The sequence below is a fragment of the Bufo bufo genome, chromosome 1, assembly GCF_905171765.1.
Source record: "Bufo bufo chromosome 1, aBufBuf1.1, whole genome shotgun sequence".
In the NCBI taxonomy this organism is placed as follows: Eukaryota; Metazoa; Chordata; class Amphibia; order Anura; family Bufonidae; genus Bufo; species Bufo bufo.
In genome coordinates, this window is record NC_053389.1 from 477,730,248 (window position 1) to 477,754,536 (window position 24,289).

Genomic DNA, 24,289 nt, shown 5'->3' on the forward strand with positions numbered 1-24,289 from the left:
AAGGTTTCCACACCTGAATTTGGTGGTTTTCTGCCATTGTTCTCTGCAAATCCTCTCAAGTTCTATTAGGTTGGATGGGACCATCGGTGGACAGACATTTACAGGTCTCTCCAGAGATGTTCAACTGGGTTCAAGTCAGGGCTCTGGCTGGACCACTAAAGGGCATTTATAGAGTTGTCCCTAAGCCACTCCTGTGTTGTCTTGGGTGTGTGCTCAGATTCATTGTCTTATTGTAATGGAATCCTTCCACCCAGTCTAAAGTTCAGAGCACACTGGATCAGGTTTTCATTAAAAATTATCTGTGTACTTTGCTCCATTCAGCTTTCCCTTTACTCTGACCAGTCTCCCTTTTCTAGCTGCTGAAAAACACCCTCACAACACGATGCTGCCACCACCATGCTTCACTGTAGGGATGGTATTAGACATGAAGCTTAGAACTTTGGCCAAAAAGTTCAATTTATGTTTGATCAGACCAGAGAATCTTGTTTCTCACAGTCTGAGAGTCCTGTATGCGCTTTTTTGCAAACTTTCATGTGTCTTTTACAGAGGCTTCTTTATTGCCACTCTGCCATAAAACCTAGATTGGTGGAGTGCTGAAGTGATGGTTGACCTTCTAAAAGTTTCTCTCATCTGAACCCAGGATCTTTGGAGCTCAGCCAGAGTGACCACTGGGTTCTTGGTCACTTCTCTTACCAAGGTCTTTTTCCCTCAATTACTTTGTTTGGTGGGACAAGCAACATTAGGAAGAGTCCTGGTTGTTCCAAACTTCTTCCATTTAGGAATTATGGAGAACACTGTGCTGTTGGGAACTTTCAGTACAGCAGAATTTTTGTACCCTTTTTGAGATCTGTCTTTTGGCTCAACAGACAATTATTTCCTTCTCATGGCTTAGTTTTTGCGCTGTTATGCATTGAGTTAGTGAAACTGCAGTCACTGTCCTGACCACTGCTAGTGTGCTCAAAACCTGCTACCAGCCTTCTGAAACCTCTACAGCTAATATGAAACTAAGATTACCCTTAGGTGTTCACCAGAGCCTGACATGATGCAGGATGGACTTGGCTACAAAAGATGCAGGATACGTCTGCAGATCCAGAAAACAGATTAATAGTGCAGGCACACAAGTAGCAGATCTCTCAGGAAAACCAAGTAAAAAGAAGGGTCAGCAGGAAAGGTCAGAACACCAAGACAGACCAAAATGATGATTGCAGCAAACAAAAGAATATCCAGGTACAAGCCAAAGTCGATACCGGGAGATTCAATGTGAGCAAATCAGCAGCAAAGGATAATCCAAAAACAAGCCACGGGTCAATGCCAAAGAAACATTATAGCGCCTAGACAAACTAATTACCAGGCACTGATTGGGAACAGCTGTGGTAATAACTTTGGAACACTTTTACTTATCTAAGAAATTCTGAGGTTTTCTCGTGACACATTGTACTTTATGATAGTGGTAAATTTCAGTCAAAATATTTCATTTTTATTTATAAAAAAATCCCAAATTTAACAAATAAATTGAAAAATTCACAACTTTTCAAATTTCAATTTCTCTGCTTTTAACCCATCGATACCAGCACCGTACATGTATGGCGCTGGAGCGATGTGTAAACATGGCGCCCGCTCGCACATGCAGTGTGCGCCATGGCCATTGCTGTTTCAAATAGCAGAGACCTTTGGCTAATTACCACGGTAATTAAATGCTTTAGATGCCATGACCAATTGAGATCAAGGCATCTAAATACGCAAAAACCCAGAAGCTCGAACTTCTGGGCTTCCTACCGATGCCGGGGTCGCCAATTGGGGCATCGGTAGTTGTGCTGAACACTATCAGCCTAGCTGATGAGGCTGAAAGTGTTCATGCTGCAATTCTTATTTTGGCCACAAGATGGCAGGCCAGGATAAGAAATGAGCAATATTTAGTTTAAATGGCATTTTAAAAATCCCTGATAGAACAAAATGTAAAATTAAAAAACATAATTTATAGGCTCATATATGAGCAACAAAATCATCACAAAAAATAAAAAAAGAATATAATATAATTTAAAAAAAACAAGGGTCAGAATATGGTGATGTAAAAAAAATGTTTTTATCAAAGTTTACATTTACTTTTACACTATTTAGACATAAAGAACCTATACAGATCAGGTATCATTGTAATCGTACTGACCCAGAGAATGAAGGGCATGGGTCAGTTTTGCCGTAAACAAAATTCTCTGGGAACAAAACCCGTAAAGCGGAGAAGGAATTGCGTTTTCTTTCCAATTCCACCGCATTTGGAATTTTTTTACCGCTTCCCACTACATTTTATGCCATAATTAATGGTGGCATTAGAAAGTACAACCTGTTCCGCATACAGCTATGTCACCAGAAAGTGAAGCAAAAGAAGGCAGCACTCCAGATGATAATGAAAAAGTGGACGGTTTATTCACTCATCAGCAACGTTTCAGCTCTCTCTATGGAGCCTTTTTCCAGCTGAGTAACATGTGCAAAATTACATATATATATAGTGCAAGTAATTACCAAGGTACAAATTGATACATCATATAATAAAGTGCAAATGCATACATATTACAGTCACATTACAAGTATAATCAGTGTATCATCATGATTCAGTGTAGCAGCAATACAGACATAATCATAAAAAATTCATAATATAGTGAATGTGATGTAGAATCACCAAAATATCATAATTACCAATCAAATGTGAAAGTGAACAAGAGTGTTGAACATAATATAACAATCAAAAAGATTAAAAACCTTTGAATGAATCACTTTCGGCTGACCAGGCATGGTAGGAACTGTTGGCGTCCGGAAAAGAGAACGGCGCATGCGCCGCTTCAACCGCTATCGCGAGATTCACAGAAGTAATGTGTGGTAAACCAACCACATCAAAGATGGCCGCTTTGGAACAGTACTTTAGGGCGCATGCGCATGCCAATGCTAACGCCCATATAGATTTGACAGACACTGGTACAGTGCCTGAGCGCCGCAGTATATAGCAGAAACAGCTGATCCATTCATCAGGGACCGGCGAATCAACGTTGGTCACCAATGGGATATCTGTATCAGTAGGATGATGCGGTAGTCACACCGCTAACATCCCGCTGTCCAGAATACCAGCAAATCCGCTCCATGTCCCTTACAGCCACACAGTAGGCAAAGTCCACTTTAAATCGGCTGAAGGGACACAGACAAAACTGCATCGGGGCTCATAATATACGTTTATTTGTATTAAATAAGTCAGCAGCTCCCGTTTGTGTAGGTGTCACCCAAGTCCCAAGAGGGGCTGGAGTCACACCATCACACAGACAGGTGCTGACAGTAAACATTGATTAAACATATTACAGAATCATGAGAAGGGGGATCGCCAACAGATTCCTCCAGGCTTCGCCATACGTGAACATTCGTACTTTATGCTTCAAAATAATTTCCTATAAAAAGAGAGAAAAGATATTTAATATATAGCACATGTTGTTTTCCATATACGCCATCAAACTGGGAGAGAACACACATGAATTCAATGACTAGACAACCCTAAACTCCACATTTAAACCCTGTGGCCTTAAGGTGCCAAGTGTGTAGATCCAGTAAAGCTCACGCTTTTTCAACCCGTCTCAACCAACACCGTTATTCAATTAGAAAACAAAAAATGGATCTCCCAGTGTCTAAACACTTCACTGAAGCTAAACACACACAAGATGACTTACGTTTTAGAATCTTGGAGCAAATATCTTCCTCAAGGCGAGGTGGGGATCGAATAAAACTATCGAAAAAGCGTGAGCTTTACTGGATCTACACACTTGGCACCTTAAGGCCACAGGGTTTAAATGTGGAGTTTAGGGTTGTCTAGTCATTGAATTCATGTGTGTTCTCTCCCAGTTTGATGGCGTATATGGAAAACAACATGTGCTATATATTAACCACTTCCCGCCACGCTAACGCCGAAAGGCGTCATTTCTGCGGCGCTCCCAGGTCACACTAACGCCGATTGGCGTCATCTCGCGTGAGCAGAGATTTCCTGTGAACGCGCGCACACAGGCGCGCGCGCTCACAGGAACGGAAGGTAAGAGAGTGGATCTCCAGCCTGCCAGCGGCGATCGTTCGCTGGCAGGCTGGAGATGTGTTTTTTTTAACCCCTGAAAGGTATATCAGACGCTGTTTTGATAACAGCGTCTAATATACCTGCTACCTGGTCCTCTGGTGGTCCCCTTTGTTTGGATCGACCACCAGAGGACACAGGTAGCTCAGTAATATGTTGCACCAAGCACCACTACACTACACCCCCCCCCTGTCACTTATTAACCCCTTATTCACCCTTGATCACCCCTGATCACCCCATATAGACTCCCTGATCACCCCCTGTCATTGATTACCCCCCCTGTCATTGATTACCCCCCTGTAAAGCTCTATTCAGACGTCCGCATGATTTTTACGGATCCACTGATAGATGGATCGGATCCGCAAAACGCATACGGACGTCTGAATGGAGCCTTACAGGGGCGTGATCAATGACTGTGGTGATCACCCCATATAGACTCCCTGATCACCCCCCTGTCATTGATTACCCCACTGTAAAACTCCATTCAGATGTCCGCATGATTTTTACGGATCCACTGATAGATGGATTGGATCCGCAAAACGCATACGGACGTCTGAATGGAGCCTTACAGGGGCATGATCAATGACTGTGGTGATCACCCCATATAGACTCCCTGATCACCCCCATGTCATTGATTACCCCCCTGTCATTGATCACCCCCCCTGTAAAGCTCCATTCAGATGTCCGCATGATTTTTACGAATCCACTGATAGATGGATCGGATCCGCAAAACGCATACGGACGTCTGAATGGAGCCTTACAGGGGCGTGATCAATGACTGTGGTGATCACCCCATATAGACTCCCTGATCACCCCCCTGTCATTGATTACCCCCCTGTAAAGCTCCATTCAGATGTCCGCATGATTTTTACGGATCCACTGATTCTTTCGGATTTCACTGGTCATTTTTTACATAATTTGATTTCAAACTCCTTACCACACATTTGGGCCCCTAGAATGCCAGGGCAGTATAACTACCCCACAAGTGACCCCATTTTGGAAAGAAGACACCCCAAGGTATTCGCTGATGGGCATAGTGAGTTCATGGAAGTTTTTATTTTTTGTCACAAGTTAGTGGAATATGAGACTTTGTAAGAAAAAAAAAAAAATCATCATTTTCCACTAACTTGTGACAAAAAATAAAAAATTCTAGGAACTTGCCATGCCCCTCACGGAATACCTTGGCGTGTCTTCTTTCCAAAATGGGGTCACTTGTGCGGTAGTTATACTGCCCTGGCATTCTAGGGGCCCAAATGTGTGGTAAGGAGTTTGAAATCAAATTATGTAAAAAATGACCAGTGAAATCCGAAAGGTGCTCTTTGGAATATGGGCCCCTTTGCCCACCTAGGCTGCAAAAAAGTGTCACACATCTGGTATCTCCGTATTCAGGAGAAGTTGGGAAATGTGTTTTGGGGTGTCATTTTACATATACCCATGCTGGGTGAGAGAAATATCTTGGCAAAAGACAACTTTTCCCATTTTTTTATACAAAGTTGTCATTTGACCAAGATATTTATCTCACCCAGCATGGGTATATGTAAAATTACACCCCAAAACACATTCCCCAACTTCTCCTGAATACGGAGATACCAGATGTGTGACACTTTTTTGCAGCCTAGGTGGGCAAAGGGGCCCATATTCCAAAGAGCACCTTTCGGATTTCACTGGTCATTTTTTACAGAATTTGATTTCAAACTCCTTACCACACATTTGGGCCCCTAGAATGCCAGGGCAGTATAACTACCCCACAATTGACCCCATTTTGGAAAGAAGACACCCAAAGGTATTCGCTGATGGGCATAGTGAGTTCATGGAAGTTTTTATTTTTTGTCACAAGTTAGTGGAATATGAGACTTTGTAAGAAAAAAAAAATCATCATTTTCCGCTAACTTGTGACAAAAAAAAAAAAAGTTCTATGAACTCACTATGCCCATCAGCGAATACCTTAGGGTGTGTACTTTCCGAAATGGGGTCATTTGTGGGGTGTTTGTACTGTCTGGGCATTGTAGAACCTCAGGAAACATGACAGGTGCTCAGAAAGTCAGAGCTGCTTCAAAAAGCGGAAATTCACATTTTTGTACCATAGTTTGTAAACGCTATAACTTTTACCCAAACCATTTTTTTTTTTTACCCAAACATTTTTTTTTTATCAAAGACATGTAGAACAATAAATTTAGAGAAAAATTTATATATGGATGTCGTTTTTTTTGCAAAATTTTGCAACTGAAAGTGAAAAATGTCATTTTTTTGCAAAAAAAACGTTAAATTTCGATTAATAACAAAAAAAGTAAAAATGTCAGCAGCAATGAAATACCACCAAATGAAAGCTCTATTAGTGAGAAGAAAAGGAGGTAAAATTCATTTGGGTGGTAAGTTGCATGACCGAGCAATAAACCGCTAAAGTTGTGGAGTGCCGATTTGTAAAAAAGGGCCTGGTCTTTAGGGGGATATAAACCTGTGGTCCTTAAGTGGTTAAATATCTTTTCTCTCTTTTTATAGGAAATTATTTTGAAGCATAAAGTACGAATGTTCACGTATGGCGAAGCCTGGAGGAATCTGTTGGCGATCCCCCTTCTCATGATTCTGTAATATGTTTAATCAATGTTTACTGTCAGCACCTGTCTGTGTGATGGTGTGACTCCAGCCCCTCTTGGGACTTGGGTGACACCTACACAAACGGGAGCTGCTGACTTATTTAATACAAATAAACGTATATTATGAGCCCCGATGCAGTTTTGTCTGTGTCCCTTCAGCCGATTTAAAGTGGACTTTGCCTACTGTGTGGCTGTAAGGGACATGGAGCGGATTTGCTGGTATTCTGGACAGCGGGATGTTAGCGGTGTGACTACCGCATCATCCTACTGATACAGATATCCCATTGGTGACCAACGTTGATTCGCCGATCCCTGATGAATGGATCAGCTGTTTCTGCTATATACTGCGACGCTCCGGCACTGTACCAGTGTCTGTCAAATCTATATGGGCGTTAGCATTGGCATCCGCATGCGCCCTAAAGTACTGTTCCAAAGCGGCCATCTTTGATGTGGTTGGTTTACCACACATTACTTCTGTGAATCTCGCGATAGCGGTTGAAGCGGCGCATGCGCCGTTCTCTTTTCCGGAAGCCAACAGTTCCTACCATGCCTGGTCAGCCGAAAGTGATTCATTCAAAGGTTTTTAATCTTTTTGATTGTTATATTATGTTCAACACTCTTGTTCACTTTCACATTTGATTGGTAATTAGGATATTTTGGTGATTCTACATCACATTCACTATATTATGAATTTTTTATGATTATGTCTGTATTGCTGCTACACTGAATCATGATGATACACTGATTATGCTTGTAATGTGACTGTAATATGTATGCATTTGCACTTTATTATATGATGTATCAATTTGTACCTTGGTAATTACTTGCACTATATATATATGTAATTTTGCACATGTTACTCAGCTGGAAAAAGGCTCCATAGAGAGAGCTGAAACGTTGCTGATGAGTGAATAAACCGTCCACTTTTTCATTATCATCTGGAGTGCTGCCTTCTTTTGCTTCACTATCTACACTTGGGATCTTGGTCCCAGGTCTCTCAGGAGGATTCTTTTGCACCCGCCCTTTTTTTGTGTGCTGCTTCTTTTCTTTCCGTTTTTGTATGTTTGGACCCAAGGAAGCCAAGCACCTACAACATGGATCATACTATTGGATGTACACACTGTGTTTTCTTATATGCCTGAAGATGAAGACAGAATATTACATGATTCGGTGAGAGACGTTACTTTTTTATCCACATTTTCCGCCTCTGATATTAAAAGGAAACTCGAAAATGAAAGTAAACGTTTAATTAGCCTGGAATTGCACCTTGCCACTTTGAGTGAATACCATATTGCACATAAGATCCCCAGAGGGATGCGCTCCCATTTGAGACCAGACCTTTTTATTAACAACGCCGAATTTTGTGCCAGATTTGTTCAAATTTCAAACAAATATGCATTCGACATTATCCTGCTAAATGTTGAATTTCTACAAAAAGAAAAAGCAACAGTACAAGGGACCTTATCTGAATTGACAGACAAATTGAAAATTGTGTTGTCCACAGAGGACTTTGATGCTTACATGTCCAATAGTGTGTTACATCTTGACAAATTTAGGGGAGAACTACAGAGTAAAAAACGCTGCAAATGGACGCGGGATGTGGACGCCTATGCCACAGGTTTCGTGTATAATTGGCAAGGAGACCAAAGGAGGAATCGGAGGATGCCAGGGGAGAAGCTTGGATCCAGGTCCCCATCTACCATCAGGAAATCACAGGGATATAACACCCGGGAGAATGCTACAGCGTCACAGTTGGACATTAATTCTGCTTCGTCATCTACATCTTTTTTAGGGGGGACCCCCGGATCGGCAGAACCCGCCGAGGGGGGAGGAGACAACATAAACAAAGGAAAAGGGAAAAATGTGCAGCACCAGCAGGGCAGGACTTTAAGACGCAAGATATAGTGGTAAATATCTCTTCAACACCTTTGAGCACTGCACAATTATCTGTATTAAATAAAGGTCTGTCATATTGTCCTGTAAATGCAACCAAATGGTTTGACTTAGAAATTGACCTGCAGAGATTTCTGCGCAACATTAAATTGAAAGTATGTTTTGCTGAACAAAATGACAGACCTACATCTGAAAACATAAGGGTTAGTGAGCTGACCTTGAAAAATTTGGATTTATATGTCAAAAGTGATTTTTCTCCAGCTATTGATCACCCTGCTATTGAGGCTTTTGGTCTGGCGGTCAAACGCGATATTGAAAGTCTCAAACAGGAAACTTCTCAGCAACCACTTAAATTTGCGAATATGACTAAAATGGAGATAGCGGCACTTAGTGATCTGGCTTCGGACTGCAACCTCACCATCAAGTCCGCGGACAAGGGTGGTGGGGTTGTGGTCATGGATACCAGATCCTATGTAGCTGAAATCAGACAACAGCTCGCAGATACTAATGTATATGAAAGAATTTACAATGACCCCAAATTTGTGCTATTGAGGGAGCTCAAGCGAATATTAATTGTAGCTAAAGAGAAAGATATAATTGATGAAAAAATCTTTGCCTTTTTATATAGTGATAAGCCTGCCACGCCAATCCTATATACCTTACCCAAGATACACAAGTCCTTGACTTCACCCCCTGGACATCCTATCGTCTCGGGGATGGACTCATTGTTCTGCAGGGCAGCCTTTTTTCTTGATAAGATTTTGCGTCCTTTTGCCCTATCTTCAAGATCATACATTAGAGACACTAGTGACTTCTTGACTAAGATTGATGGTCTTTCCATCCCCAAGGGGGCACTATTGTCTTCTTTCGATGTAGTAAGCCTTTATACCTCGATTGAACACGAATTGGGCATAAAAGCCATTGAACAGGTCTTACAAAAAACAGATTACAGTCAGGATTGTCAACTATTTTTGAGCACCTTGTTGAGGTTCATCCTAACCTGAAATTACTTTGTTTCAGGATGACTTCTTTTTACAATTGCGGGGGACTGCGATGGGGTCCAACGTGGCGCCGACCTACGCAAATCTCTACATGTCACATCTTGAGGAGTCTGTCATCTATGTGAGCCACCACTTCAGCCATGTGCAGGGGTGGTGGCGGTACATTGATGACATTTTCCTGATTTGGGTCGGCGCCACGGAGGACCTCATTGCTTTCCATAGTTTTTTAAACACCATTGATCCCAGTGTGAAGTTTACATTGACCCACTCAGAGACATCTTTGCAATTTCTGGACACACAAGTTGGCATCCATAACGACAGGTTAGTGACGGACATATATGTGAAACCCACAGATAAAAACACTTTAATACGTTATGAGAGTCACCACCCTAAACCTATAATAAGGTCTCTTCCTTTCAGTCAGCTCCTCAGGGTCAAAAATATTGTCCAAGATCCGGAAACAGCGGAGAATAGATTACAAGAAATGGGGTCCAAATTTCAGACACGTGGGTACCCCAAAAAATTGATTCGAGAACAGTTGAATAGAATCAAACCACTTACTAGAGAAACTATTAGAGAGGGTTTAGGTGAACACAAGTCCCCCCAGGCTAGAATCCCCTTTGTATCAGAATTCAGTACAAATAGTGGTAGGATTGCTGCTATAATTAAAAAACATTGGCGAATTCTCACTAGCAATTTCGAGAAAGTGCAGGAGTTCAAATCGCCACCCTTATGCTCATACCGACGTAGCCCTAACTTAGGTGATAGACTGGTGAAGTCAGACATTGGTTCTACAAGGGAGACGTGTGAGAGCTACTTTGGCTCTACACGTAAAGGCTGTTATCCTTGTTACAATTGTATTAATTGCAAATTAATGCTGAGAGGGGACTCTTTTGTGCACCCTACTTTGGGTCACAGGGTTAAGATCAGACAATATTTAACATGTGATTCGTCTTATGTTATCTATTTGTTGGTGTGCCCCTGTGGTCTGCTATATATTGGTGAGACCACATGGGACGTCAAAACCCGTCTCAACCAACACCGTTATTCAATTAGAAAACAAAAAATGGATCTCCCAGTGTCTAAACACTTCACTGAAGCTAAACACACACAAGATGACTTATGTTTTAGAATCTTGGAGCAAATATCTTCCTCAAGGCGAGGTGGGGATCGAATAAAACTATTGAAAAAGCGTGAGCTTTACTGGATCTACACACTTGGCACCTTAAGGCCACAGGGTTTAAATGTGGAGTTTAGGGTTGTCTAGTCATTGAATTCATGTGTGTTCTCTCCCAGTTAGATGGCGTATATGGAAAACAACATGTGCTATATATTAAATATCTTTTCTCTCTTTTTATAGGAAATTATTTTGAAGCATAAAGTACGAATGTTCACGTATGGCGAAGCCTGGAGGAATCTGTTGGCGATCCCCCTTCTCATGATTCTGTAATATGTTTAATCAATGTTTACTGTCAGCACCTGTCTGTGTGATGGTGTGACTCCAGCCCCTCTTGGGACTTGGGTGACACCTACACAAACGGGAGCTGCTGACTTATTTAATACAAATAAACGTATATTATGAGCCCCGATGCAGTTTTGTCTGTGTCCCTTCAGCCGATTTAAAGTGGACTTTGCCTACTGTGTGGCTGTAAGGGACATGGAGCGGATTTGCTGGTATTCTGGACAGCGGGATGTTAGCGGTGTGACTACCGCATCATCCTACTGATACAGATATCCCATTGGTGACCAACGTTGATTCGCCGATCCCTGATGAATGGATCAGCTGTTTCTGCTATATACTGCGACGCTCCGGCACTGTACCAGTGTCTGTCAAATCTATATGGGCGTTAGCATTGGCATCCGCATGCGCCCTAAAGTACTGTTCCAAAGCGGCCATCTTTGATGTGGTTGGTTTACCACACATTACTTCTGTGAATCTCGCGATAGCGGTTGAAGCGGCGCATGCGCCGTTCTCTTTTCCGGAAGCCAACAGTTCCTACCATGCCTGGTCAGCCGAAAGTGATTCATTCAAAGGTTTTTAATCTTTTTGATTGTTATATTATGTTCAACACTCTTGTTCACTTTCACATTTGATTGGTAATTAGGATATTTTGGTGATTCTACATCACATTCACTATATTATGAACTTTTTATGATTATGTCTGTATTGCTGCTACACTGAATCATGATGATACACTGATTATACTTGTAATGTGACTGTAATATGTATGCATTTGCACTTTATTATATGATGTATCAATTTGTACCTTGGTAATTACTTGCACTATATATATGTAATTTTGCACATGTTACTCAGCTGGAAAAAGGCTCCATAGAGAGAGCTGAAACGTTGCTGATGAGTGAAGAAACCGTCCACTTTTTCATTATCATCTGGAGTGCTGCCTTCTTTTGCGTCACTATCTACACTTGGGATCTTGGTCGCAGGTCTCTCAGGAGGATTCTTTTGCACCCGTCCTTTTTTTGTGTGCTGCTTCTTTTCTTTCCGTTTTTGTATGTCACCAGAAATATAAAAAAGTTATGGCTCAAGGAAAAATGAAAACGCAAAAAACGAAAAAAACTCCGGTATCCTAAGGGTTTGTGATGCCATTTGTGATGCCATTTGATTTTTGGGGACGTTAGAAGCCTTCGAATTTTAGAATTTTTCTAAAAATTTCCAAAACCCACTTTTTTCAGGACCAGTTCAGTTATGAAGTCAGAGTATTGCAGGTTTGATACCATTTAATGGCTAACAAAAATAGAAGTAATGATGTTACATAGTGAGCTTCTGAGACATCACCAGTCCCTTCATCAGGCTTACTACAAGAATATATGAAGAAACAACAATATATATACAATAAGAACAGAGACATGGGGGAATGAATGGACATTTGAAAAATAACAGAACAACATATCAAAGATCTATAGTCAAGCCATCAGATAGAACCAAATCTGTTTCAGACCATCAGACAGGGATGAGCATTTACAATATCTGAAAAGGACATTTTTTACACCAGGGCTATCATCCTGCTTCAATTAAAGATCAGATCACAAGAGCCACCAAGATCCCCAGAAGTCAACTTCTCCAATACAATGAAAAGAAACAGAACCAGCGAGTACCTCTGGTTGTGACCTACAACGCACAACTAGAGGTACTGAAGAAAACTGCCAAAAAATTACATCATGTCCTACTTAAGGATGAACGACTAAAAACAATCTTCCCAGATCCCCCCTGACTAGATTACCAACAATCTCCAAATCTAAGGAATATTCTGATCAGATCAAGTTCAAGGCCATGTACCACAGAAAAAGGAACCCATCCCTGTAATATAGGAAGATGCGAAACCTGTTCCCATATAATGACAACAGATAAGATCCGGATCCCCAACACACAGCAGGACTATAAAATCCCTGGGACATTCACATGTTCTACATCTAATGTTGGTTATCTGATTCTCTGCACTAAATGTCCTGTTGGAGACCTCTACGTTGGAGAAACAGGACAGAAACTCAATGCAAGGATGAGGTCCCACCGCCACACAATTAAAGAGAAGAAGCTACACTATCCTGTGGTTAAGCATTTATGTAGCCCAGGACACAATAAAGAACACATGAAAGTTCTCATAATAAAAGGTAACTTCAAATCCCAAAGAGATAGAAGAATTTGGGGATACAAATTTATAATACTGCTTGACACTTTGAATACTGAACTGATTTATGACACACTAAAAGATCTAAAGAGTCTTCTATAGACATAGTCGGGGCACCAGGTGTCTGAGATAACATGAATTTAGAGACCATAAAACTTTCACACCCCTTATCTGTAAGATAATTAAGGACTCATGATATGTTGTTCTGTTATTTTTCAAATGTCCATTCATTCGCCATGTCTCTGTTCTTATTGTATATATATTGCTGTTTCTTCATATATTCTTGTAGTACGCCTGATGAAGGGACTGGTGATGTCTCGAAAGCTCGCTATGTAACATCATTACTTCTATTTTTGTTAGCCATTAAAAGGTATCAAACCTGCAATACTCTTATTTTGTTTCTCTTAATGAGAGCATTAAACTAGTTTTCTATTGGCTTACACTGTACCAGACTTTTTCCTTTTTCTTTTGACCAAATGGAAGATACCATATTGTACTGTACTCAGATGTAATTAAAGAATCTTCTGAAGAAACTGGCACAACTGGACAGCGTCATTTTATTTTTAACCACATGCAAGAAGGAATACTTAATCCCCAAAGGACTTTGCCTAAAGAATCCTATACTGCACACCTACAAAACTCCTTATGCACAACGTTTATGCTACAGGACTTCTGAAAGACTGCGGAACCAGCTTATCAATGTCTTCCAAAATATTCTTTATTGGTTTATCAATAACTTTAGTCAAATACCGTGAAAGTAAGCTCTCTTTCAAATAACAACACCGCTGAATCTGTGCACATAAATAATAGCCTTGAAAAAAAGGTAGTGACAGCCCACCATCTGCCTCCGACAGCCATAAATATCTCTGCTTTATACGCACCCTCTTCCTTCCCCAAATTAGATCGTTAATCAAGGTCTCCAGTCTATGAAAGAAGAAATCATCGATCCAAATGGGGGAAGCACACATCGGGAACAAAACTATAGGTAAAATAATCATCTTAATCAGTGCTATTCGATCTGTCTGTGCCAGTATCAATTTCCGCCAAGCGCTTATCTTTGCGCTTGGCGTTTGACAGGATGGAGTGGCCTTTTTTGTATCAACGGTACTAGTTCTCCCCCTGTTATGATGCGGAGAGGGATGAGACAGGGTTGCCCCCTGTCTCCTCTCCTCTTTGCTCTTTTTATTGAACCGTTGGCTTGTTGGATTCATTCAGATAATTGTATAGATGGCTTCGGGGTGGCGGGAGTGAGTGATAAAATAAGCCTATATGCTGATGATGTGATTCTGTTTTTGGATCAGGGTTGGAAAATTCTCCCGTATGTTATAGAGGTAATAGAAGATTATGGTAAATTATCAGGCAATATGATCAACTGGACAAAGTCATCGCTCCTCCCGCTGAACCGGAAAGCTGTAGATGAAGGGAAGCGAGTCCGTGTTTTGGTCCCTAACGATACCTTGGATTATTTGGGGTTAAGATTGGGGTTCCTATAAATAGGTTTTACGAGCTTAATCTGGCCCCGGTTCTGAATAAAGTTAAGGCAAAGATAAGCGCTTGGCGGAAATTGATACTGGCACATACAGATCGAATAGCACTGATTAAGATGATTATTTTACCTATAGTTTTGTTCCCGATGTGTGCTTCCCCCATTTGGATCGATGATTTCTTCTTTCATAGACTGGAGACCTTGATTAACGATCTAATTTGGGGAAGGAAGAGGGTGCGTATAAAGCAGAGATATTTATGGCTGTCGGAGGCAGATGGTGGGCTGTCACTACCTTTTTTTCAAGGCTATTATTTATGTGCACAGATTCAGCGGTGTTGTTATTTGAAAGAGAGCTTACTTTCACGGTATTTGACTAAAGTTATTGAGCAGACTAGATGGGCCAAATGGTTCTTATCTGCCGACACATTCTATGTTTCTATGTAGAATAATATTTCACAAATTCCTCCCTAATCTCCTCTGTGGATCTCACCCCAATTCCTTGTGAGTTCCTAATTTCTCTTATACTGGTAGCCTCTCTCTGGTTGGCCACCAAACGAGCCAGAAACCTGCCCGTTTTACCAGATTCACAAAAGCAATTCTGGCCTTGGAATAGGAGCTTATGTTGTGCTTTTTTATACAAGAGCGTCTTAAGCTGTGAATTAGCCTCCTTTAACTGATTAATGTATTGCTCCTTATGGCAGTCAATTAATGCGGCGCGTAGATTCCTTATTGACTCTGTCAGTTCCTTGCGCGGCAATTCCATTCTAAACCTATTAATTTTATTAAAGTATGAGCCCCTTATATGGGCCTTCAAAGCGTCCCACACATAATGAATATGTGTTGAGCCTACATTGAAGCCCCAAAATTCCTGAATATCCTGATCTAATCGGGATTGCTCCCCTATAACATCAAACCAGTGCGGGTTCAATTTAAAGGTCCTTCCTGAAGTTGGGGCCTCCGCAAAAGCGATCAGAACTGGGGAGTGATCCGAGATTCCATGAGGTTCATACTTCATTCTCAGGACGCGACCGCACAAATACCGACTTGCAAAAGCCAGATCAATACGGGACATTGACCCGTATGACTGGCTAAAACATGAAAAAAAAAAATTATTGCCATAGATGTGGCGCCAGATATCAACCAACGCCAGCTCCTGGCACACAGCAGTCAAAGGGGACCCAGTGCGACCGCGCCCAGAAAGCGAAGAGAACCGGTCCAACTCAGGGTCAGGTACTGCGTTAAAGTCACCTGCCACTAGTAAGGCACATTGATTTTTCGTGGATATATATTTAGCTAACTGTGAAAAAATTGTTGATTTAAATGGTGGGGGGATATAGATAAAGGCCAATATCACCTCCTGCCCTTTCCAATACCCGTGAAGGAATACATATCTCCCTTCTTTATCAATCACACTATCTAGCGGTTGAAACTCCATCCCACGATGGATATATACGCTGACACCTAGGCATAGGAAGAGTAGCAAGCGTGGTACTCAAGAGAAGCCCATTTCCTTTTCAGTGTATAGATCCTATCTAATGTTGCGTGGGTCTCTAATAGTACCACAATTGCAGGCAGATGACGGACCACAAGATCAAACACCACCGTCCTCTTCACTCTGTCTCCCAGCCCTCTCACATTCCAGAATAGAATATTACACGGCATGTCCTATAAATAGAGGTAATTCCAAGTCCCCCATCTTAACAGAGAGGCACGCACAACTTCGAAGCAAACGACGGCAGTCAATCCCTCCCTTACTCCCACCTCAAAGAAAGCCCCCTACTTGGTTGACAGTGCATTCCGCAATACCCATCAACCTCTTTCCTTCCTCCAAACCTCCCCCCCGCCATCACCCCTCATTAACCTCCCCCTCGACACCTTTCCATCTACTTTCATAAACCCACCGAATTCAACCATTGCACAACCTAACGGAATCCTTGTAGACCACCCTCAGCTTCGCAGGATATAACATCGAATAATTAATCTTGGCTGCAATTAATCTTTTTTTCACGTCCACAAAAGATCTCCTTCTAAGTTGGGTCTCTCGTGAGAAGTCGGGAAATATTAATATGAGATTACCATCAAAGTGAATATCTGGCACTTCTCTTTTACGTCTGAGAGCCCAGTCTCGATCCTTTGAGCAGAGAAATTTTGCAAAAATAGACCTAGGTGGAGCCCCTGGAGGTTTTTTTTTGAAGGGTATTCTGTGAGCCCTTTCCACACAGAAGGTAGAAGACTTGCAGCCTGGCCCTAAATTTTTCTTCACTCTGTGATTAATCAAATCTTATAAGAAGACAATATACATGTTATAATCATACAGTCATTTTGTTAAAAGCTGGATTCCCACATTACACTGCTTGGGAAAGAAAATTATTGAACAATTCTTTGTCTTCTATAATAATATTACACATATAACATCGCTTACTCTACAGGATTCCCTCCCCCCTTGTATCATGTAATCCATATCCTAGGACGGGTCATGGTCAAAATGTGGCCATGCTTCTTTGTCTCCCAGACAAAGACCCTTTATCATGTCCATGTGGTACGGGCTATTATCGCCGTCCCTGGGAAAGGGGCTAGCAGCTTGCATGAACTCAGTCCATCCAGCTAAGTTATCCACCCATGGGTTAACTAGGAAGTAATTTGTGGGACTACACCGTGCAACATAAACTTTGCATGTTCCTCCCGTCTCAGGTTTGGGATAATCTGTTTTAGACCCTTGTGACCCCATTCTGTCTGATATTTTAATGATGCTACTTTCCTAGGACTGGCTGTACTGAACCTTTAAGGCTCTGAGAAATTAATCCTGTCAACTAGGCAAAGGACTCAGGTCTGATCACAAAATATCAGAGAGTTTCATCAAACATATAATTTGCAGACCTCCGCAACACAGTAAAACAACAATGCAATGTCCTTAAAACTCTATGCAAATAGTGAACTTCAGTCCGTACACTTACCACCCGGACATCAGTATCCTTATCTCAACTCTAATATTCTTATACTTTAAAACAACTTTAAAAGAGTCAAACCAAGCTCCATCCTTGTCTCCCTGAGACAATATTATCTAGTGCGCACTATATTTTCTCTGAGTGATCCTCACGGCGGACTCCCGGAGTCCCCGGGTCACTCCCCCAGACTCCCGGAGTCTGTTCCCTGTAACCCTGATACAGTAATTATACTAGAAGTTGTAGGTTCTACTTACTAGATCGAGCCGTGGCCCTCGGATCGGCCAGAGGACAATAACAGATGCCTTTCTCACCGGACCCGAGGATGACCTTCTCGATCCCGGACAGGAGCCCCCAAACTGATAGGAAATCTCAACGTCCCACTTGGTACCCCTGGCACCAAACTTCTAGTATCGGCTTGGTTTGAGTCTTGTTCTGACGTCAGGAGAGCGCTTCACTCAGTAGGGAATAAAAGACACAACAATGGTGTACTGAATGAACACTGAAGTTTATTTTTAATGCATACAGGTTATATAGAGGGGGTTTTACCCCCTTTATTAGCATATCAACGTAAGTTGTTTGTTCAACCTATCATATTAAAACATCCTATTCTACAGACAGACAGAAGTACAATGTGTCATGTAAAAAAAAAAATCTCTGAATCGATTAGATACATAAACGCTTTCAAAAGTTATTAGCACATAAAGTCAATTGCAAAAATAGGCCTGGTCAGGAAGGCAAAAACGCTGTGTCTTGAAGGCGTTGGGTTATACTGTTTACATTATTATTTAGCCACAATGGGGCACATTTATTGAGACTGGTGTTTTAGACACCGCTCTAAATAAAGCCCCATCACTGGCGGTGGATCCACTGAAGTTATGAAGAGGCGCCAACTTCTTACATTTAGACCTTTTTCTATGCCTGAAACAGATGCAGAAAATGGTAAATGAGACAGGCTTGTCGGCCCGTCCCCTTCCCCACCCATGCCATAACCACTTTTTTAAACCTGGCGTTAGCAGGGAGAACTGACCATTGCGCCGCAATATGCACCTGAAATACACCTAATTCAGGTGTATTTTAGCTTGATAAATGACCCACATTGTTTTTTTCCTTTTCCTATTCCTTTTGTTCCCAATCCCATAAGATATGTAACTCTCGCAATAAAAAAAATTAGGATGCCTTTGTAAATATACCATTTAGAGTCTGTACTCTTATTTTTGAAGACATTGTCCCAGTTAATAAGATTAAGAGCCTCTCTAAACTCAAATCTTGCCTTCCTGATATTCAGTGTTTTGAATAACAAGTAGAAATTTATTATATTATAGTCACTATTTCCCAGGTCTCCCCTAACCTGTACTTCTGCAGTTCCCTCAGCTCTATTGGTTAATACTAAGTCCAGTATGGCCGTCCCTCTAGTTGGGTCCTGTACCAGTTGGGAAAGGTCTTTAGTAGTGTTGAGCGGCAGGGGCAATATTTGATTTTGCGATACTTCGCAAATATATTGTAGAATATTCCTCATATATTCGTGAATTCGCGAATTTGCTATCTTCATTCAAATTTTTTTTCCTCATTACTAAAATCGCTATGTAAAATTTGCTTAATACGCATGCGCAAAAAGGGGCGTGGCCTAGCAACTGATGGTCGGAAGCAATTTTCGAGAGAACTCCTGATCACTGTAAGTAATTTCACATTACACTAGTGTAATTGATTACATTTCACATGCATGTCAGACCAATCGCTTTAGATGCAGAGAGAGTGTTATAAATTATTCGTGATGATCAGAATTTATTTTTCGCGATACATATAACTTCACTTTTTATCAGGTCTAAGTAGATATTACTAATTGGTGCACTAAGTATTGTTGTAACATCACAGCACAATGTCTGTAGCATGTACGTAAGGACAGCAGAGAAATATCTCTCACATGCAGATTGCACATCCATTTTCCTGCCGCATACTATATACCCCCCCCCCCCCCACACACACACACACACAAACACAGTCAATAGATTAGAGTTTGTGTCCTGTTTGTCAGGACTCAGAAGAAGCTTTCTTTGTCTTACCGCCAGTATTTGCTGGTTCATTTAGTTACCCAGGGTGCACCACGGGGAGGCGAACCAGCTGTACAGCCCATACTGTACTGTCACTTCAATAGACAGGTACATCTATGCTCAGCTGGCCAATATCCGATTGTTCAGACCCCACACACATACAATCGCAATACAATCCGATCTTATAACGGTAACATTAAATCTAATATTTCCCCTTCGAAGACAAAATATTTTTCAATGTTTTGCTGAGGACATTATTTACAATACTTGTATTTAAAAAAATTGGGATTATATGCTTGCATCTTTATCCTGCAGCGCATGTTGGAGCGGGGCTATGACCGGACCCGGGTCCATGCTGAGAAGCAGGCCATTTTGAGGGAGATCCGTTCTGAGCTCCTAAGGAAGTTTAAGGGCAATCACCCTAGGATGGCCATATTAAAAAAATGGTCGGATTTGAAGAGGAGGAATTCGGAGAGGATCAGAGAGATCCATGACAGGAAATGCCCAGGTACAATGCTTACATTACTTTTGTATCTCTCGCCAACACTCTGTAATATATACATTTATGAAAATAAGTATTTCATCCCTTTACAAATAATGACTTATTAACTGGTGTGACATGTAGCAAATCAGCCGGTTACATCATACATCTCTACCTTGCCATGAGTATATACAGTACAGACCAAAAGTTTGGACACACCTTCTCATTCAAAGAGTTTTCTTTATTTTCATGACTATGAAAATTGTAGATTCACACTGAAGGCATCAAAACTATGAATTAACACATGTGGAATTATATACATAACAAACAAGTGTGAAACAACTGAAAATATGTCATATTCTAGGTTCTTCAAAGTAGCCACCTTTTGCTTTGATTACTGCTTTGCACACTCTTGGCATTCTCTTGATGAGCTTCAAGAGGTAGTCCCCTGAAATGGTTTTCACTTCACAGGTGTGCCCTGTCAGGTTTAATAAGTGGGATTTCTTGCCTTATAAATGGGGTTGGGACCATCAGTTGCGTTGAGGAGAAGTCAGGTGGATACACAGCTGATCTACTGAATAGACTGTTAGAATTTGTATTATGCCAAGAAAAAAGCAGCTAAGTAAAGAAAAACGAGTGGCCATCATTACTTTAAGAAATGAAACTTTAAAAGTAAGGGCTATTTGACCATGAAGGAGAGTGATGGGGTGCTGCGCCAGATGACCTGGCCTCCACAGTCACCGGACCTGAACCCAATCGAGATGGTTTGGGGTGAGCTGGACCGCAGAGTGAAGGAAAAAGGGCCAACAAGTGCTAAGCATCTCTGGGAACTCCTTCAAGACTGTTGGAAGACCATTTCAGGGGACTACCTCTTGAAGCTCATCAAGAGAATGCCAAGAGTGTGCAAAGCAGTAATCAAAGCAAAATGTGGCTACTTTGAAGAACCTAGAATATGACATATTTTCAGTTGTTTCACACTTGTTTGTTATGTATATAATTCCACATGTGTTAATTCATAGTTTTGATGCCTTCATAGTCATGAAAATAAAGAAAACTCTTTGAATGAGAAGGTGTGTCCAAACTTTTGGTCTGTACTGTATATATATTGATACACACAGCGAGGTACAGATGTATGATGTAACCGGATGATTTTGTGCGTTTTACACACAGAAATATATATGTGTGTGTATATACATAAACTGCAATCATCATTCTGTATTCCAGGAAAAGGCCCCGTACATCATTACATTAGATACATCCCCCACTTAACTCCTTAACGACCAATGACGTACATGTACGTCAGATCTGGATGTGACTTAAAGCCCTGTGACGTAAATGTACTGCATGGGAATCGGGCGGGTGCAGGAGCTGGAGTACTGGAACCAACTCCCCTACCACGACCACGGCTGTGATGTGTTTTTATATACAAAAAAAATATATAAGGAAAATAATGAGGGAATTTGGGCAAACTTTATTGGGTTGGGGACAATGGGGCAAAAAGGGTAAAATAAAATATACACGAAAGCCTAAAACACAGAAAAATACTTTTATTTTTTTATTTTTTCAAAGACAAAAGACGTTGACACTAATTATTACCTGCACAAAACCCTAAAACACTAACCCTAAAACACAGAAAAATACTATTTTTTTTTGTTTTATTTTTTTCACAGACAAATGATGTTGACACTAATCACTACCCACACGAAAACCTAAAACACTAACCCTAAAACACTTTTTTTTTTCTTCACAGACAAATTACGCTGACACTAATCACTACCCACACGAAACCCTAAAACACAGAAATGTTTTTTCTTTGTTTTTTTTTTTCACAGACAAAGGACGCTGACACTAATCACTACCCACACGAAACCCTAAAATACTAAAACACAGAAACAAACTTTTTTTTCACAGACGAAACAGACAACAAAAGTCTACACTATACTGTATCTCTATCTAACCTACACTACACCCTGCACTGGACCCTATAAGCTACACTATTCACTCACTAACCTTCACTGACTATCTACCACTAACTATCTGGATTATATATATGAGCTAGCATGGTTATATGCAATATACATTGCTAGCATGGTTACATGATGGAGGTAACTGGTGAGTTGTTTGTGAGTCGGCCTCATGCTCCTGTAATTTGCCCACTGGCTCCTGGTATTGCCCACATGGCACAGGTAGGTGAGTGTTAGGTCCCGAGCTACTTGAGAAACCTTGGCGTGGTGCTCGGGCTCAGACATGTCCTACACCGTAGGACATGTTGGCTAATCTCTCAATTTTAAAATCAGTTTGAGGGTTTAGTAAGACCGCAGAGTGCACCTGTCTTTGCTATTATTTTGTTATATTGTTATATTGATTATCACATTTACATAATTGCTATCTTGTGTAGGATGTCTATTGTGGTACTTGTGGTTCGCTGCGGGCATCCTCCACTGTATGCATTTTTGATGGGGGTCGTCATTAGCAACGGGCCACAAGTGCAGGATTTGCTCCCCTATATATATGCACAACTGCATGTGGGTTTGAGCACGTCCTGCCTGTTTAATACCACGCCATTCTTTTCAGTTTGTATATCTAACTATATAATGTCCCTAACACCCTACACTGGACCCTATCAGCTACACTATTCACTCACTAACCTACACTATCTAACAATATCTGGATTATATATATGAGGTATCAGAAGTCTCAGGAATTCATCACAGCACAAAAATCACACTCCTCTCTCTCTCACAACTGCATGAAACCGCACAAAATGGCTGTGGGGAGGTTCTATAGTAAGGTGGCAGGCAACATTCCTATTGGTTGCTAGGGAAGTTGCTAAGCTCTTGCAGCCTTCTCATTGGCCCACAAGCTAGAAGCAGGTCGGGATCATGTGTACTGTGGAAAAAAAAAAAAATATTCGAATTTACAAATATATAGCGCTATATTATAAATATTCGCGAATTCTCGAAGTCCCGATATTGGCGATTAAAATTCGCTATTCGAATATTCGCGCTCAACACTAGTCTTTAGCTATTGACAAGAACCTATTTCCTTTATGAGATCCACAGGTTTCAGTTTCCTGGTCTATATCTGTGTAGTTAAAGTCTCCAATAATAACAACCTCATTATGATTTGCTGCCTCATCTATTTCCCTTAGTAGTAGATATTCTGTGGTCTCTGGTATATTAGGTGGCTTAGGCCTCTTTCACACTTGCGTAGTCAGTATCCGTCGTGTACTCCATTTGCCGGAGGTGCCCGCCGGATCCGTAACACCGCAAGTGAACTCAAAGCATTTGAAGACTGATCCGTCTTCAAAATGCGTTCAGTGTTACTATGGCACCCAGGACGCTATTAAAGTCCTGGCTGCCATAGTAGTAGTGGGGAGCGGGGGAGCAGTATACTTACAGTCCGTGCGGCTCCCGGGGCGCTCCAGAATGACGTCAGAGCACCCCATGCGCATGGATGACGTGATCCATGCGATCACGTCATCCATGCGCGTGGGGCGCCCTGACGTCACTCTGAAGCGCCCCGGGAGCCGCACGGACGGTAAGTATACTGCTCCCCCGCTCCCCACTACACTTTACCATGGCAAACAGGACTTTAGCGTCCTGGCAGCCATGGTAACCATTCAGAAAAAGCTAAACGTCGGATCCGGTAATGCGCCGAAACAACGTTTAGCTTAAGGCCGGATCCGGATTAATGCCTTTAAATGGGCATTAATTCCGGATCCGGCCTTGCGGCAAGTGTTCAGGATTTTTGACCGGAGCAAAAAGCGCAGCATGCTGCGGTATTTTCTCCGGCCAAAAAACGTTCCGGTCCGGAACTGAAGACATCCTGATGCATCCTAAACGGATTTCTCTCCATTAAGAATGCATTGGGATAATCCTGATCAGGATTCTTCCGGCATAGAGCCCCGACGACGGAACTCTATGCCGGAACAGGACAACGCAAGTGTGAAAGAGCCCTTATATCAACCTCTATTTTATTATAGTATTTTTGTTGCCATTCTCTCCATATATTTACCCATAGTAATTCCACATATTCATTTCTCTCCTTTTTTTACCTGTAGTGTAGGCTTTAGACAGGCCCAGTAACAACTATGAT